Here is a 13,938-nt window from a genome sequence, read left to right as displayed (position 1 = left end):
TCTCTTTCATGTTTCATAAGTAAACATCAAAAACGAAATGTCAAACCATTGCTTCTTGCTTGAGAGAGAATCAAAGATGATTTCGGCTTTCAAGAAGATCAAGCTACGAGCAGAAGTTACTCTAATGAAAGACGAGCCCACTGTGAGCTGTGGCATGTGGATGCAGACAAAAGCAGAATGTGTTCAGCCCTGCCTCTTCGCTCGCCATTAGTCAAGACAAAGTCAAGAAATGCCCTGAAAATTGAATGCAGAAAATATTAAATCATATTTGTTTGTGCCTGAGAGGAGTAGAAAGCAGAAGAGAGATGTTCAACAACTGAGTAATTGTAGCTGTTGCCCTGGTGTCATCTCTTGTTGTTTCAGTGGCATTTAGTCGGAGAGGTATTTGTCAAGCTTGAATGCTCCCAGACAAGCAGGGATGATATACATTGTGTTTACCAAAGCAAATGGGGGTCTGTATACCACGGCTGATTACAGCGCAAGCAGTGCTTTTGTGAATTTTGATCACCACCTAATTTCCAGCTCCATTTGATTATTGAAATTATGATGTAACAAAGAAAACACAAGCAAACAGGTCAGGCTTGAACGTATTAAATTAGAAATGATCCATATACATTCATGCATATCCCTAATGTGTAGGGCTGAAAAAATAATTCATAAAATTAAACAAGAATTAACCTCTAATTTCCTCTCTTTTTCCTTCCCTGTTGTTCACTCTGGCAGAAATACATCTACACACACAACGCATTTCAAAGCAACCCCACACCTATTGTGACTGCTCATTATTGTATGTGACACGTGTATTAATGAAATCACAGCTCCTTCGCCCAGTGGATGGCTGTGTCGTATCCAACAGTACGCCTCAGCTCCATCACCGTGACTGAAGGCTGGCGGTGCTCTGACCCACACACCCCTAGTGGCGGTTTGCATGTTTTAGAACAAAGCACCCTGTCGCTGCAAGATGGATTTAAAATCACACAGCACCTCCTACTGTTTGAGAAACAACATCTGGCTCTGTCACCGGTCCAGATGGTTATTCGGTAAAGCTTTTAAACGGTTAAGTGCTTGATTCATACGATGCCACAGTGTAGAAACTTCTATAGAGTTGCCTGATGGATCCGACAATAGGAGGCATGCAATAGTAATGCTCACTTCAAAGTAATGCGTCCCGGTGCACAGTTCTAAGAAATAGAGCAAAGTGTGTCTCTCTAAGGTTATACTCTAATATTATTCACTCAGTTGCACAGCACTGTGTTGGCTTTGTCTTAATCGTACCACTGTCATAATTCCTGTCCCAGCCCTTTTTATTGTTATCATCCTTTTCTCTCGAGCTGGTCGTGACCTCCCTGGGGCCCAAAAGGAAAACTCTACAAAGAGGCCCTCCTACCTGACCCCTGACCTCCCACAGTTCCACTACAAGCCTTCCTCCTTTAAAAATGTTTGCCCCATCTGTTGCTCTGACAGTATTTATTGACTGACTGCTTGATATTGAGTTTTATTTTGCACACATGCCCATATGAACACATGGATATCTTTTCCATGCTGCAGCTTATTAAGGTTTGCTGTTGAAAATCCCTCTCCAGTTATTATGTCAACCTGTGAAAACTCATCTCTGCATATCAAAATGACATATTTAGATTTATTTATTGTTTTATTAAAGCAATCTCTTCGTGCCTCGACATTTCTTAGGTGTAATTCTACACCATTGTTTTCTCTAGTTTGTGCAGATCTATAAAGTCTCTGCCTTCTTCTTATTCTGTGTCTGTCATTGGTATACTGCAGTTTCAAAATAGAAAAGCTCAGCTGTAGCCATGACAGCTTGTTACGAACACAATGTGCCTTCGTCACTGGAGGGGGTCTTTAAAAGCATTAAAGAATAGCTATATTCCACTCTCACTTTTTTTTTTTTTTTAAGGAAAAGTAGAAAGTAGAAGCAGAAACTTGTAAATACACTTGTGATCACTTACAAGTTAGAAATCTTGTGATCACTGAAACAAAATTGGGAAAACCTGTGATTTGCAATTAGCCTGACTGCATGGATATAAAATGAATGAAATAAAATGAAATACATGAATATAAAATGGTCCATGAACACTAGAGCTTTCTCAGTTTTGTAGACTCTGTGTATATCTGCACGTAACTGCCAGACCTAAAAAAAATAAAATAAATCTGATTGTGAGAATTTGCAAAGATGGCAAAGGGTACAGGAAGATCTGTGACCAACTAAAAATCAGTTGAAAGGTTGTTGCAACAGTAATCTGGAGGTTTAGAATGAGCCATAGGACCACAAATAAAAGCTACAGGGGCTGTCCTCCTAAAATGATGCTGCAGACATGTCACTACTTGTACTATCTAGTTCTGTAACACAGACGGGTAAGTGCTTCAGAATAGGCACAGGAGTTATCAAGATGTAATTTAAGTCTCTGTGTGAACTCAGACAGTCTTAAGGACAGTGCATAATGTCACCCTCTATGGACAGCCTTTGAGAAAAACAGCCTATCATGATATTTAGTACAAAACTGCATGATTAAACTTGAACAGACATGAAAAAAGACTGGTTAAAATTGTGAGCATGCTCTTTGTTAAAAGGAGAACAAGATCATTTCTTTCTGCTTAGTTGGAATCGGCCATGTTTGGCGTGAACATGTCTAAGGTTTATAAAGTGAAGGCATAGGCCTGACAGTGAAGCACAGAGGTGTAAGTGTGACGATATGGGGATGCATGCGTGCAAAAAGTGTCAAGGAAATTATGTTGACAGATGACACCATATATGCCTGTGGATATGCCAAAATAGTGGCTGACAAGATGACTCTTAATCGTCATAAATTTGGCACAAGAGGAGTATTCCAGCATGATCATGATTCAAGGCACACTGTCAAAATCACACAAGAGTGAAAACTAAGATCTCACCAAGTACGCTGCCTGACATGAAACTAACAGGATACCTTTGGGATATTTTAAAGAAAACGGTTGAACAACACAACCTCTACCAGTGAAAAACAGCTGAAAAAATGGTCTCTAAACAAATGTGGAAACATAAACTATTGAAAAATATATTTTAAAAAAAACTTAATCCCAGTATTGGAAGGTGTATTCATGTTTGCTGCATGAAGTTCCTACTGTGGTGCTTGTACTTTCAATAAAGCAACTGTTAGTTTTTTAATTTAACATCAGAACAAATGCCCTGCTGTTCAACTTGGAAGTGATGCAATTATTTTAGGGTGTTACAATTTTGAATCATTTTCAGTTTAAGTGACATTGCACAGGAGTGTTCCCACTTCTGTTGTACGCTGGTGAGGGTTTAAAATGTGCTGCAACTCAGCATCTCCCGAAATCACAATTGTCACAATACATTTGATAAATAATGAATAACCTTAACAATCTGCTGTAAATATTGATATCCTTTTCCACTCTCATCTTATTAAGCGACTTTTTTTATAGCCTCTCTATTCCTTTTTGACACCCAGCCAGGACAAAATGTCTTCATCAAACAAAGCTTTACAAAGACTCCACTAAAAAATGTCCTGCTGTGATAAAGAAAGGTTTGTTATTTAGAAGAATAAACATGCGTCCCCATCATCCTCCTCTCATTCTGTTGTGTGAATGAGCGGCACCTGAGATAATTTGTGAAATAGATGGAGATGTCATGCTCAAATTACCCAGACGGTTCCTCCTTCGCACAGGAGGAGTGGGAGCTGTTTAGATGTCTTGCTTCAGTGTCTTTAAATTAATGAGCTGTTTTATTAAGTCAAAATTCATTGTAGGTGCATTTTGCTTTGATTCATGTCATTTTGTCACTTTAATGTTGTTTGTTTCACGTGTATCAAAGGGGGGAAAGAATATGGACCACTAAAAATGTTTTATAATATTACTGACAAGTAGGTATCACTATAGAGACCTATTACAGTCGCGTCCCTGCACAGGATTTTAGGCTACAGAAACCCGATGAAGTGAGAATAAATAACAAGACATGACATAAATACAGGAGTACCCGCCTCTTTTCAGAAACGACAGGCACAATTTTAGGAGCTTCAGGTTCTTGAAGATGTCTCACCTCTCATCCAAGAAGCTTGTACAGAACTGAGAAGGTGTAAGATTACCTGGTTGACTGAGAATCTCCACAGATAAACTTAGTAGGCCTGTCATGGTGGAACAACTGCAACACCATCATAAATACACTAGATGGCGCCATGTGAGAGAAAGTTGTCAGAAACACCAAAAAAAAACTTCAAAAGAAAACGTCTAGAGCTTACATTTTGCATTTGCACGACCAATTTTTTTATTTATTTATTTGATTGAGCCAACGTGTTTTGGTTATCATTTTAAATTTGGATGAAGATTTACGCCACACCCACTTTTAATGTAGACAATAGCTTTACTACTGTTATGATTTCTCAAAGGTGTGGGGGGAAATTACAATTGCATTTTATGTGAGTTTATGTGCGTACATGAAAATCAGCTTTAATAAATAAAATAAAATAAAATAAAAGAATGTAAGTTGACGCACTGTTCGGGCATAGTTGGCCAAAACTTCTCCTGAACACTTTGCATTCATTTCACCTTTTAAAAAAACTGAGGCAATTTTAAAAGACATATTTTTTTAAAAAAATAAATAAAAATCTGAGCAGCGAGATTCTGCTAATGTAAATTTCCACGCTCATGTTACGATTTTAACACCGCGCACAGGCTCCTGAATGTGTCGATGCGCGCTGCGACGCACGGGGGAGAGAAGACGCGCTGCGCTCCCGGTAGAGGTCCTGTGGGGACAGGAAGGATCACACCGCGCCACACCGGGCCGAGGCGGGGATGCAACAAACACATTGGAGGCTTAAAGGCAAGCTGAGCCAGAGAGGATTTTTTTTTTCTCTCTCTTCACCCTGAGAGCGCTCGGCTCTCTCCCACGGGCTGCCACGGTTAATGGTGATTAGGGTGAGCGGGGTGGTCGCCGTCTGCATCTCTCTGTGTGTGTCTCTTCTCCCCTCCTCAGCGCACAGGCGCCCTGCAGTCCAGTCTGCTGACACACCGGGAGGACAGTCCGCACTGAAACCTCCGTGTCATTGGACTCTTATGTGGATACAAAGCCCCGCCAGCAGCGCAGATCCATGGGGATAGTTTAGTTGGAACTGCAGCCTGCGACCTTCTTCTTCTTTTTTTTTTTTCTTTTTTTTTTCCTCTTCTCTCCTTCCCCACATGAGAACAGGTAAGTGGCTTATTTGGAAAAGGCACATTTTTGGACAGCATGTTCCCAATTCTACAACTTGAAAGAGCCTCTTATTCTAAAGGGCGACATTCTTGATTGCTTTCCACTGATCAGATTTAAAGTACTCGATTCATTACTCGAGCCTTCAAACTCGTGTTAACGCGCAATCGCCGAATTTAAATCAGATTCCGACCTTCTTCTTCTTTTTTTTTTTTTTTAAACTGTGTTGCTGCTGTAAACGAGTCCACTCCCTGATGTTTTTACTTGGACGCACTCATTTGAGAACACAGCAGGGTGGAATCATCTGTTTGTGGAGCTGAATTAATGGAGCCGTAAACTGACTGGGGCTGTTAAATCCAGCATATGGCACAAAGTCGCCAGATGAGCAGGGGACAGCGGTGGGACCGAGGAGACAATCGGTCTCTTGTGTGTTTTATGATAATAAAAGTGGACCCCGTTGGCCAGGGCCAGCCCCGAACACAAAGATCATTCTCAACAAGTCCCGTACTGTGGGCGCCTGCTTGGTGCTGAGGCAGCGAGTGTGTGTGACAGCACCATTATTCACCAAGATGCCTAATTGCACTACACTGGATTGGGGGGGAGAATAACTGTATTGATAAGCTGAGCCAAATGCAAACCAAAATTCAGTTCAGATGCCAATTTGGGTTGCTTTGTTTTGCTGTTCAGTTCCTGAATCTCTGGTCACATTTGGTCCACCGGGAGAGCGGTTCAGTTGTTGAACTGTACTACAATAGAGCCTTTATTTCTGCTCCTGATCACACAGTTTGTTTGTTCTCTAGACACAGTTTACAGTCAATAGACACAAGTCATTATTAGAATGACTTTTATTCAGCACAAGCCATCTACTTCCCTATCTCCAGTTCCAGCTTTATTTACATTTTGCATGCTCTGACCTAAATCGGCTCATTTGGTCAGGCCTGCATGAAACAGAAGCGCCAGATCATCTTTCGACTCTTCAGTACAATCGAATCAATAAAAAAAACATCTGAGCGTGGACCTGCTGATTGATTCAGGAAATCATGGTTCTTGCTGCCTGGAGATGCTCATGAATCTTGCATGTGCACCTCCAGTGTGCATCTGTTCAAACAAACGTGGAGAGAAATAGGACACAATTACAGAATTGCTCATCACTTAGCATGCTGCTGTTTATGGGAGAATTCATTAGGATGTAATGCACTGTGTGCACGTTTTTACCGAAGAAGTAAGAGGACATGATTCAGATCTGTCTTCCCAAGCACATAACGGAGATCAATGAGGAATAGAATTTTCCTTTGTGTGTGTGTGTGGTGACGGGGGTGCCTGCGTGAGTGCAAATTCACTATTTATTCCTGGAAAGGGAGCAAGACTCACAATTTGGCTGATGCGAGATGCACACATATCTTTTTAGAAGGACTCCAGGGGGCACAGAGTCAGGCCATCATGTATTGCTGATTCTCTGTCCAGATGCAATTCCTTAATGCACTCTGAGAGTCGGAGATCTAATAAGAAGTGGAAGAACATCTTCAATAATGAAACCCCACCTGCATCTCTGCTGCAGAGTGAGGGCTGGGGCCGAGAGGCTTCATAAATAACAGAAGCCAGACCTGACACGTGCTGCTCCAACGTCTGGGAACTGCCAATAATCCCTCTCATCTAGAAAGATGCTGCTCTTGCAGAGTGAAAGGAGGGGGGGGGAAACAGACACAATGCTTGGTTTTAGTTCGCAGTCATCAAGTAAATGCAGCCCTGTGCAGCAGCTTTACTCTATTAAACTGTTCTGCAGAGAGAGATCATGGCCATTCAATCACCTTTCAGTGATGAGGCGGATACAGGAAGAGCTTTCCTGTATAATTTCTCCATTAGCAACGCAGGGGGCCACTGTTGTTTCCACTGCCGAAACACCTTGAATTAGATTATTTTTTTTATTCCTTTGATTTACTGTGTCTATATAAAATTAGCCAAATATTGCTTCTGTGCTTCACCCCAATCCTCTAGGAACTCATAGTGCTTTTGGTCTCTACATTTTACGAGACAAATCAGCATCTTGACTTTGGCTTTAATTTAGATGTTAGTGTTGTCACAGGAGCATTGTTGTGATAGAATTTCATTACCTCTCCAACATATGAGATAAACAATTAACCTGCATTTGAGTGATTAACTCCCAGCCTTCTCCAGCTTTGTTGGTTGATTTTATTTTATTTTTTTTACAATGTTGAACGAGGAAGGCATGAAACGAAATCATGTGAATACTTGTTGACTGCTACTACTGCAGCTTTCTTGTCGATAAACAGTGCAGATTCCTTTGTTTTGGACTTTTCTCATTTTGTTATGAAGAGGCCATTTCTTCTAAAGCACAATGTGACCCTCGCCGCCGTTCTTAAGACGGGGGCCCGGTGGCTGATAGAGCTTCGGGCTGTCCCTGCTATGAAAAGATAGCATTGTGTCGAGCTCTGAAGATTGACCAAGCAGGCCTCGTGACTCTCCGGGTTGTGTCTCGCAAAAGAGTCTCATGAGCATGATTTATTTAGTTCAGAAGTTCCCTCCTCAAAGAGCAGCTTTCATGCTGTCTGTTCTGCACAGAGAGGGACTCAAGAAACAACGCTAGGTGTATGTTAAGTATGCCACTTCAGTGAGTAAGTCCTGTATATCAAGCGAATGAGCTAAAAGACTGCCTTCGTGACAGTAATCCGCTTTGCTCTACAGTACATTAAATGGAGGTTTTTCTTTCAATTGGCCATCTGCATGTTGTGTGTGTGTGTGTGTGTGTTTTTGTATTGCGACCGAGAAGGAGAGAAGCTTTTTATCCCCCTTCAGCTGCCGAGTGCCTGAAATATTTAACAGGGACTGCACTATTTTTGGGTTTGTGCTCAGTTTGTTGTGGAGCTTATGTAATATGTAGTCTCAGCTCAGCGTGCACGGCGATGCTTTATGCCAAATAGCACACCGTCGTCTCGGCTAACTTAAGCGATGTTACAAACGGCACAATCTCTGCAGCCAAAACTGTAGAACCGCTTTAAAGGACGTCGTACAGTCGAGACTCGTGACGAAACTGGAGCAAGGACGCCATCTGTGCACTGATGAATCTAATTGCCATGTTTTAATGCAAGCGTCTCGTGCTTTAGGAAGCAGGGCCCCCGTCCACGTCGTCTCGGGTTTCTCCGAGATATTGATCAACTCATCTCTCTTGCCTCCATCTCTCCCCTTCTTTCCCTCTCAATTTGCCTCCCATCTCTCCCCACTGTTCTCCTCCCTTTCCTTCCCTCTCCTCTCTCCTCTGAGGTGTCAGATTCTCTGACTCATGCCCTGGTGTGGAGGATGGGAGGAAAAGCAGGGATGAAAGAGAAGAGAGAGAAAAGTCATTTTGCAGATAGAGAGAGTGACCTTCATCCAGTAAGAGGGATGGGATAAAAGCTGGAGTTAATACCCTGCCAAAGTGTATTCTCCACCATGCCAAAAAAACCATTCAGAATGATGTATGGTCCTAATAGAGGCTCTCTGATAATAAGAGGCATTCCACTGTAAGGCAAGGCAACGCAAATGATCAGAAAATTCCAGAGTTGTATCCAGAGGGATAAACACTCTGGAGAAGTCAAGAAATGCATAATCAAATGAAAACAGCACTGCAGCGTGGGACATTGAAAATCAATTGAAAGATTTTCATGTGAAACAGTTTTTCTATGCGCAGATTAGTTTGTAACTGAAAGCTAAATGGCATTTGTGCGGCGTATAGGCCTGGGCCACACTGTCCCCACGCTAACCAAAGCCAGCATAAATACAGGCTCAGACGGTGTCACTGTGTGTCTGGAACCAGCAGCCGCTTGGGAGATAACAATTGACAGGCCAGAAACGCCACTCTGTAAGGTTCATTATCTGTATGTTTGTGTTGTTTTATCCTTGCTGGCAATAATGAGACGAAAGAAGGGACTTGGGTTTACCTAATGAGGAGACAGGATCCTTTGTGAAAACAACCGCATCAAGACTCGATCAATGTGCGTTTCTTGCAGAGTGGCCATGTTCTGTCAAGGGTATCTTCTTGTATATAACCACTGAGCCACGACTAACTAAACACTCCCTCCCGTCCCGACAGTCACAGTTACTGATGTCTTAGTATAGACTTCCATAATGCCGTGTCAATTGCACCGCTATCAATTAGCCTGCCGAAATCGCTCATAAATATGCAGATTCCGCCACGCAAAGTGATCTGTGTCTAAGCTGTATAGACAAATCGACGTGATTGTAAGTTGCCGTGACAAGACGGAGCCTTGACAGTATTGATTAACGCCACTTTGAGATATGACAGACGTTTGCAAATGTAGCCGTTTGTAATGTCAATAATTCATCCAAACAGACGCTCCTGAGCTGCCTGAGTGAAATGAAGGGTGCTGTGATGGTGAAAAAAAAAAAAAAAAAATGCTTGTAGATAAAAGACGCTCAGTCCTGATAGAGTCAAAAATATGTTTGGGGGAATGAATCGGGGGAATTTTATACATCAGATGCTCATTTAACAACCAGTCTGACTGCTTCAGATTTGCCATGCCAGCCAGAAAACCCACATGCTTTTCTAAGGACTTTGAATTAGAAGCTTTTGCTGTGATGACAACTTTCCAGCTGATTTGTTTGTAGAAATCCGCAGGAAATCTTGTAGCTTTTTAAAACAACACATATCGTGTGTGCTGTAGGGTAATCTCATCAAGTTGGCCCACATTGTAGGCGCAGTGGCTGCAGCGAGCCCGACCGCCGGGCTCCTCTCTGCTGCAGGGAAGCCGAGCTGGCTCCAGGAGCAGCAGGCGGCTCGGGGGTCTGATAACCCTCTCTGGGGCCTTGCGGTTGACAGGCGACTCGCACTGCAGGCGGCAACGGTTATGCTTTAACACCAGATGAAGACTGGGGGCTGATAGGAGAAGACCGTCCCCTCTGTGCCGAGGGCTGACCCCTCCCATTATATGTGACAGAGCCGAGGCAGACGAGCTGAGAGATGAAACACTGCTCTTTAATTTCAAGCCTCTCCTGTTTCACAGCTGAAGCCCCCTTTTTTTTTTCCTGTCTCTTCTTTCTTCATGTCCCAGCGGGGAGATTGTGGAAGGGCAGCTATATTATAGAAACCTTTCTCATACTCAAATCAAGTGTTTGTAAGTCGTAAAGTTGTGATGCCTGTCAAAATGTCATATCTTTGAATCTGAGCCATGTATCGACGAAACATATTTTCCCAGTCAGGTTCTTATTTTTGGCAAAGAGCTCCTTCATGAATGTTCTAGCAAAGTTAGAAAAGTTTCGGTTATTTCCCGTGTGTGAGATTTGTACTTTTTTTTTTCTTTGCTCCTCTTGGTCGATGAAAGTGAGCGACGTCACACATTTCCTAACACGTTTCTTCACACCAAACAGGATTTAGCAACATTTGAATGGAAATCAGAGGAAAGTTGAAGGGGTTTTGCTTGAGGTGCCAGCTCTGTAAATCAAATCTGATCAAACCGCACCAACACCGTTCTGATGAAGAAGAGTTTTAAACACAGGAGATGTTTTCGCTGTGAGCTACAGCCAGTATATCAGAAGATATAGTCTTTTCCTTCTGAGTGGTTTAAAATATGCTCTTTTTTTTCTGGTAAAAACTTCTTTCCGCTGTGTTAATATCACTCTGCTGCTCAAGCTCATAAAGCGATATTAGTGACGAATCCCAGTATGACCCGTGGCTGTGATGTGGTGAAAGCTAATCCAGACGTACAGTGCCTTTGTGGAACATTTCATTCCCTCAGAAATGAGTTCATTTAATCAAGAAGTTTCTGCATGAAGTAGTAATTTTGCCAAAATGTAACGAGTCATGTTAACGTGTAGTGTGCGCTGGTTCACCACCTTTCACTCTTCAGAGCTTGTGCACACGCTCTCCTCTACGGTGTGTAGTCGGATTCAGACAGAAACTCTGAATGGCAGCACATTTTGTTTACACACGAGTTCCCTTGTGTGGATGTGTGCGCACATATTTATTCCCTGAGCATCTCATTTAAGTTTGGAAGAGACGGTGACTAACCGCGAGCGTAGAGGAGCCCGGAGGACTGTTTCTTTCCCTTCTTGTATTTTTTCATCACTGCACGAGGCGATGACGCTCTCATTGTGTCATCCCGTGTACTCCATCATGGCGGCGGTTCGAGTGCGTTCATGACAGATGGATGCGCAAAGTCGTGCTGTGGAACTTTTCAGCAGATCAAAGCCTGTCCGCTCATGTGTTTCAACTGAACACTTATTTCTGTGTGCGTGTGTGAATTGTTGGCTCCTTTCATCCCGGCAGCTGTATGTGGGTTTGTTTTAGTTTTGTTTTGGTGCACACAGACTTATGAATGTCACTGTGTGTGTGTGTGTGTGTGTGTGTGTGTGATGGTAGTGGGGCGCTTGTGTGTGAATGGTTCGTCACCTCTTGCCCTCACCGAGCACGTGTACGCACATTGACACCCTCTCACTTACTGCTCTATATGTGCCCACCCGGGGGACACCCTATCCTCTCCGCCTCTGTGTGTTTATCAAGCAGACACACAATACCTCCGATCCCCTGTATGTACTGTATGCACCCTGTTTCTGTCATTCACCATGGAGATCCAGGCGTGTCCTCATTCCATCTTCATTTCCTATAAGCCGGCCCAGAGCCCTCTGTGTGTCACTTGTGTGAGGGACACGGTTGTCTCAGAACAGGTGTCCAGTCCTCTAGACAAGTGGATACAACATCCTTTTCATCTTGACAGAGTCTCTGGAGAGGACGCTTCTGAAAATATGGCGAGAAAAAAGCTATTGCTGGTGGCTGTCAAGGGATGTATGCTGGTTGCTTTTATCCCAGACATCTTTGATGTATGCTTTATGGAAGTTAGATGGAAAAATAAAATAAAAAAACACCTCTTGATTCTTGCTATCTTTAACTTAAAAGATCATTTTGGAATATTATATCTTTTAGTAATACGTTTGGTGTTATTCTTGTAATGGTAGGTAAAATTATTTAATGTTTCCACTTTGTAATAATAAGGTTGTACAAGCATATTTTTCGATCAGGTAAATTGATGCAATCACGTGTAACATTCGTATCTCTGATATCAGGGATCTTCATACAGTCTTTGTATGTAAATCATAAATAGTGCACTGCTGGTGGACTGTGCTAAATCATTGGCATCATTAACATGCTCTTTAGAGGGCTTCAACAAACAAACAAAAAAACATTTTAAAACCAGTCTGCCCATTATTTTTTAAATTCATTGTTTATTCTATGTATGACAGAGAAAAAAAAAGAGAAAAAAAAAATCCAGTTTCATATCAATATTTCATTTACTGTCATATATAACAAAACAAGAAAACCAGAAAGAGCCAAGGTGTGGCATTTTTCTAAACAGGACAACTTCAGCCTAATTTTCTTTTGATTGATTGATTGATTGATTGATTGATTGATTGATTGATTGATTGATTGATTGCCTCAACTTTGATCTTTTCTCTGAGCGTTAGAATACAGTCAGGCTTTCTAACAGTGTCATTACACTTGCATTTTTTCAGTAGCTTTAATTGTTAGCACGGTTTAGTTTTTATTGTTTGAACATGTTTAAGTTTCATATTTAATATTTTCAGTGTTTGTTTTTAGTTTTCTTTAATCATAATTCGGGAGGATTTGTCAGGATGGATAATAGGTATTACACACACTTTGTGAAGGCAGCTGACTTTTTATTCATGAAAGCATTCCTCTAAATAAACACTCGCGCCGCCTCATCCTGTTTTTTTGCCAACTTTGACCAAATTGAAAAAGACATTTCCTGCATATTTTTTTAAACTGTATTTTAGTTAATGTAGTAAATATGCAATATCATTTCAGTGACTTATTGTTTTCTTCTATTTTGTTTTTAAATTTTTTTGTTTCGTTGATAAAAATGTTAAAACACCTTTTAGTTTCTAATTTAGTTTGACTTAACTATATTTACATTGCTGTATAGCTGTAAAGCATAGTTTTATTATTTACAATGGGGGATAGTGCTATAAGTATGCAGATGAAAGTTAAAGGGAGAAAACATTGTACTGTTTAGGATGATAGAGGTCTGAACATTTGGTTTACAACAAGTCTGACTATGTTAGCATGTGACTTCTTGTAATGTTGTATATCATTTGGTGGACACATCAGGCTGATGATGGAGCTTTTGCTTGGATTCACCTGCTCTGATGGAGTAATATTTACATTTATCAAATAAGCCTACATTTAACATTGTTTCTTGCCTCCTGGATGGACCATGGTTTAGTTCATTAGAAAGTTTGATTCAATTAAACACTAACATAAAGATAACTAGGTGGTCTTGGATTTAAATAAAGCTAAAGAGTCACTACAACCAACACACCTAAGTTCTGTGATCTGGGAAGAGGTTCAAGAAATATGTAGAAAACAGCACAACTTATTTAGAGGACAACAAAACCAAAAGTGGTGCCTTGAGCATCAAGCTTACATCAGCATATTAAATGCTATGTTAATATGCAGCCAGGAAGCAGATATAATGCCTACTGTGTTCACCAACTTAGTTCAGCGTGATAGCCTGGCAGCGTACGGAAAATACCACTAAAGTAATGTGAGATTGTGATTAGTTTTGCAGATATTTGGTGAGTAAACACAGTACATGAAACCATGAAGCCAGTAATGACTGCAAAACATTTCTCAGCATTGCAAAATTGACTCAAAAGTCAGGGGATCGTTGAAGCGAGTGGGATGCATCCTCTGGGGACAGCGGTTATTG

General features: G+C 41.5%; 1 protein-coding gene across 2 annotated transcripts in view; it reads left to right on the top strand.

The window, feature by feature from the left end:
* The first annotated feature begins 4,831 nt into the window (after window positions 1–4,831).
* The window catches only part of LOC103354447 (poly(rC)-binding protein 4-like), a 43,148-nt gene continuing 34,041 nt past the window's right edge, over window positions 4,832–13,938 (top strand). For both annotated transcript variants that reach the window (XM_008277819.1, XM_008277818.1), the window contains exon 1: window positions 4,832–5,200. The gene's annotated coding sequence lies outside the window, so the exon portion shown is untranslated. The remainder of the gene's footprint in view (window positions 5,201–13,938) is intronic.

The sequence above is a fragment of the Stegastes partitus genome, unplaced genomic scaffold (assembly GCF_000690725.1).
Source record: "Stegastes partitus isolate 25-593 unplaced genomic scaffold, Stegastes_partitus-1.0.2 Scaffold108, whole genome shotgun sequence".
NCBI classification, from domain to species: Eukaryota; Metazoa; Chordata; class Actinopteri; family Pomacentridae; genus Stegastes; species Stegastes partitus.
This window is presented reverse-complemented; position numbering and strand designations above follow the sequence as displayed.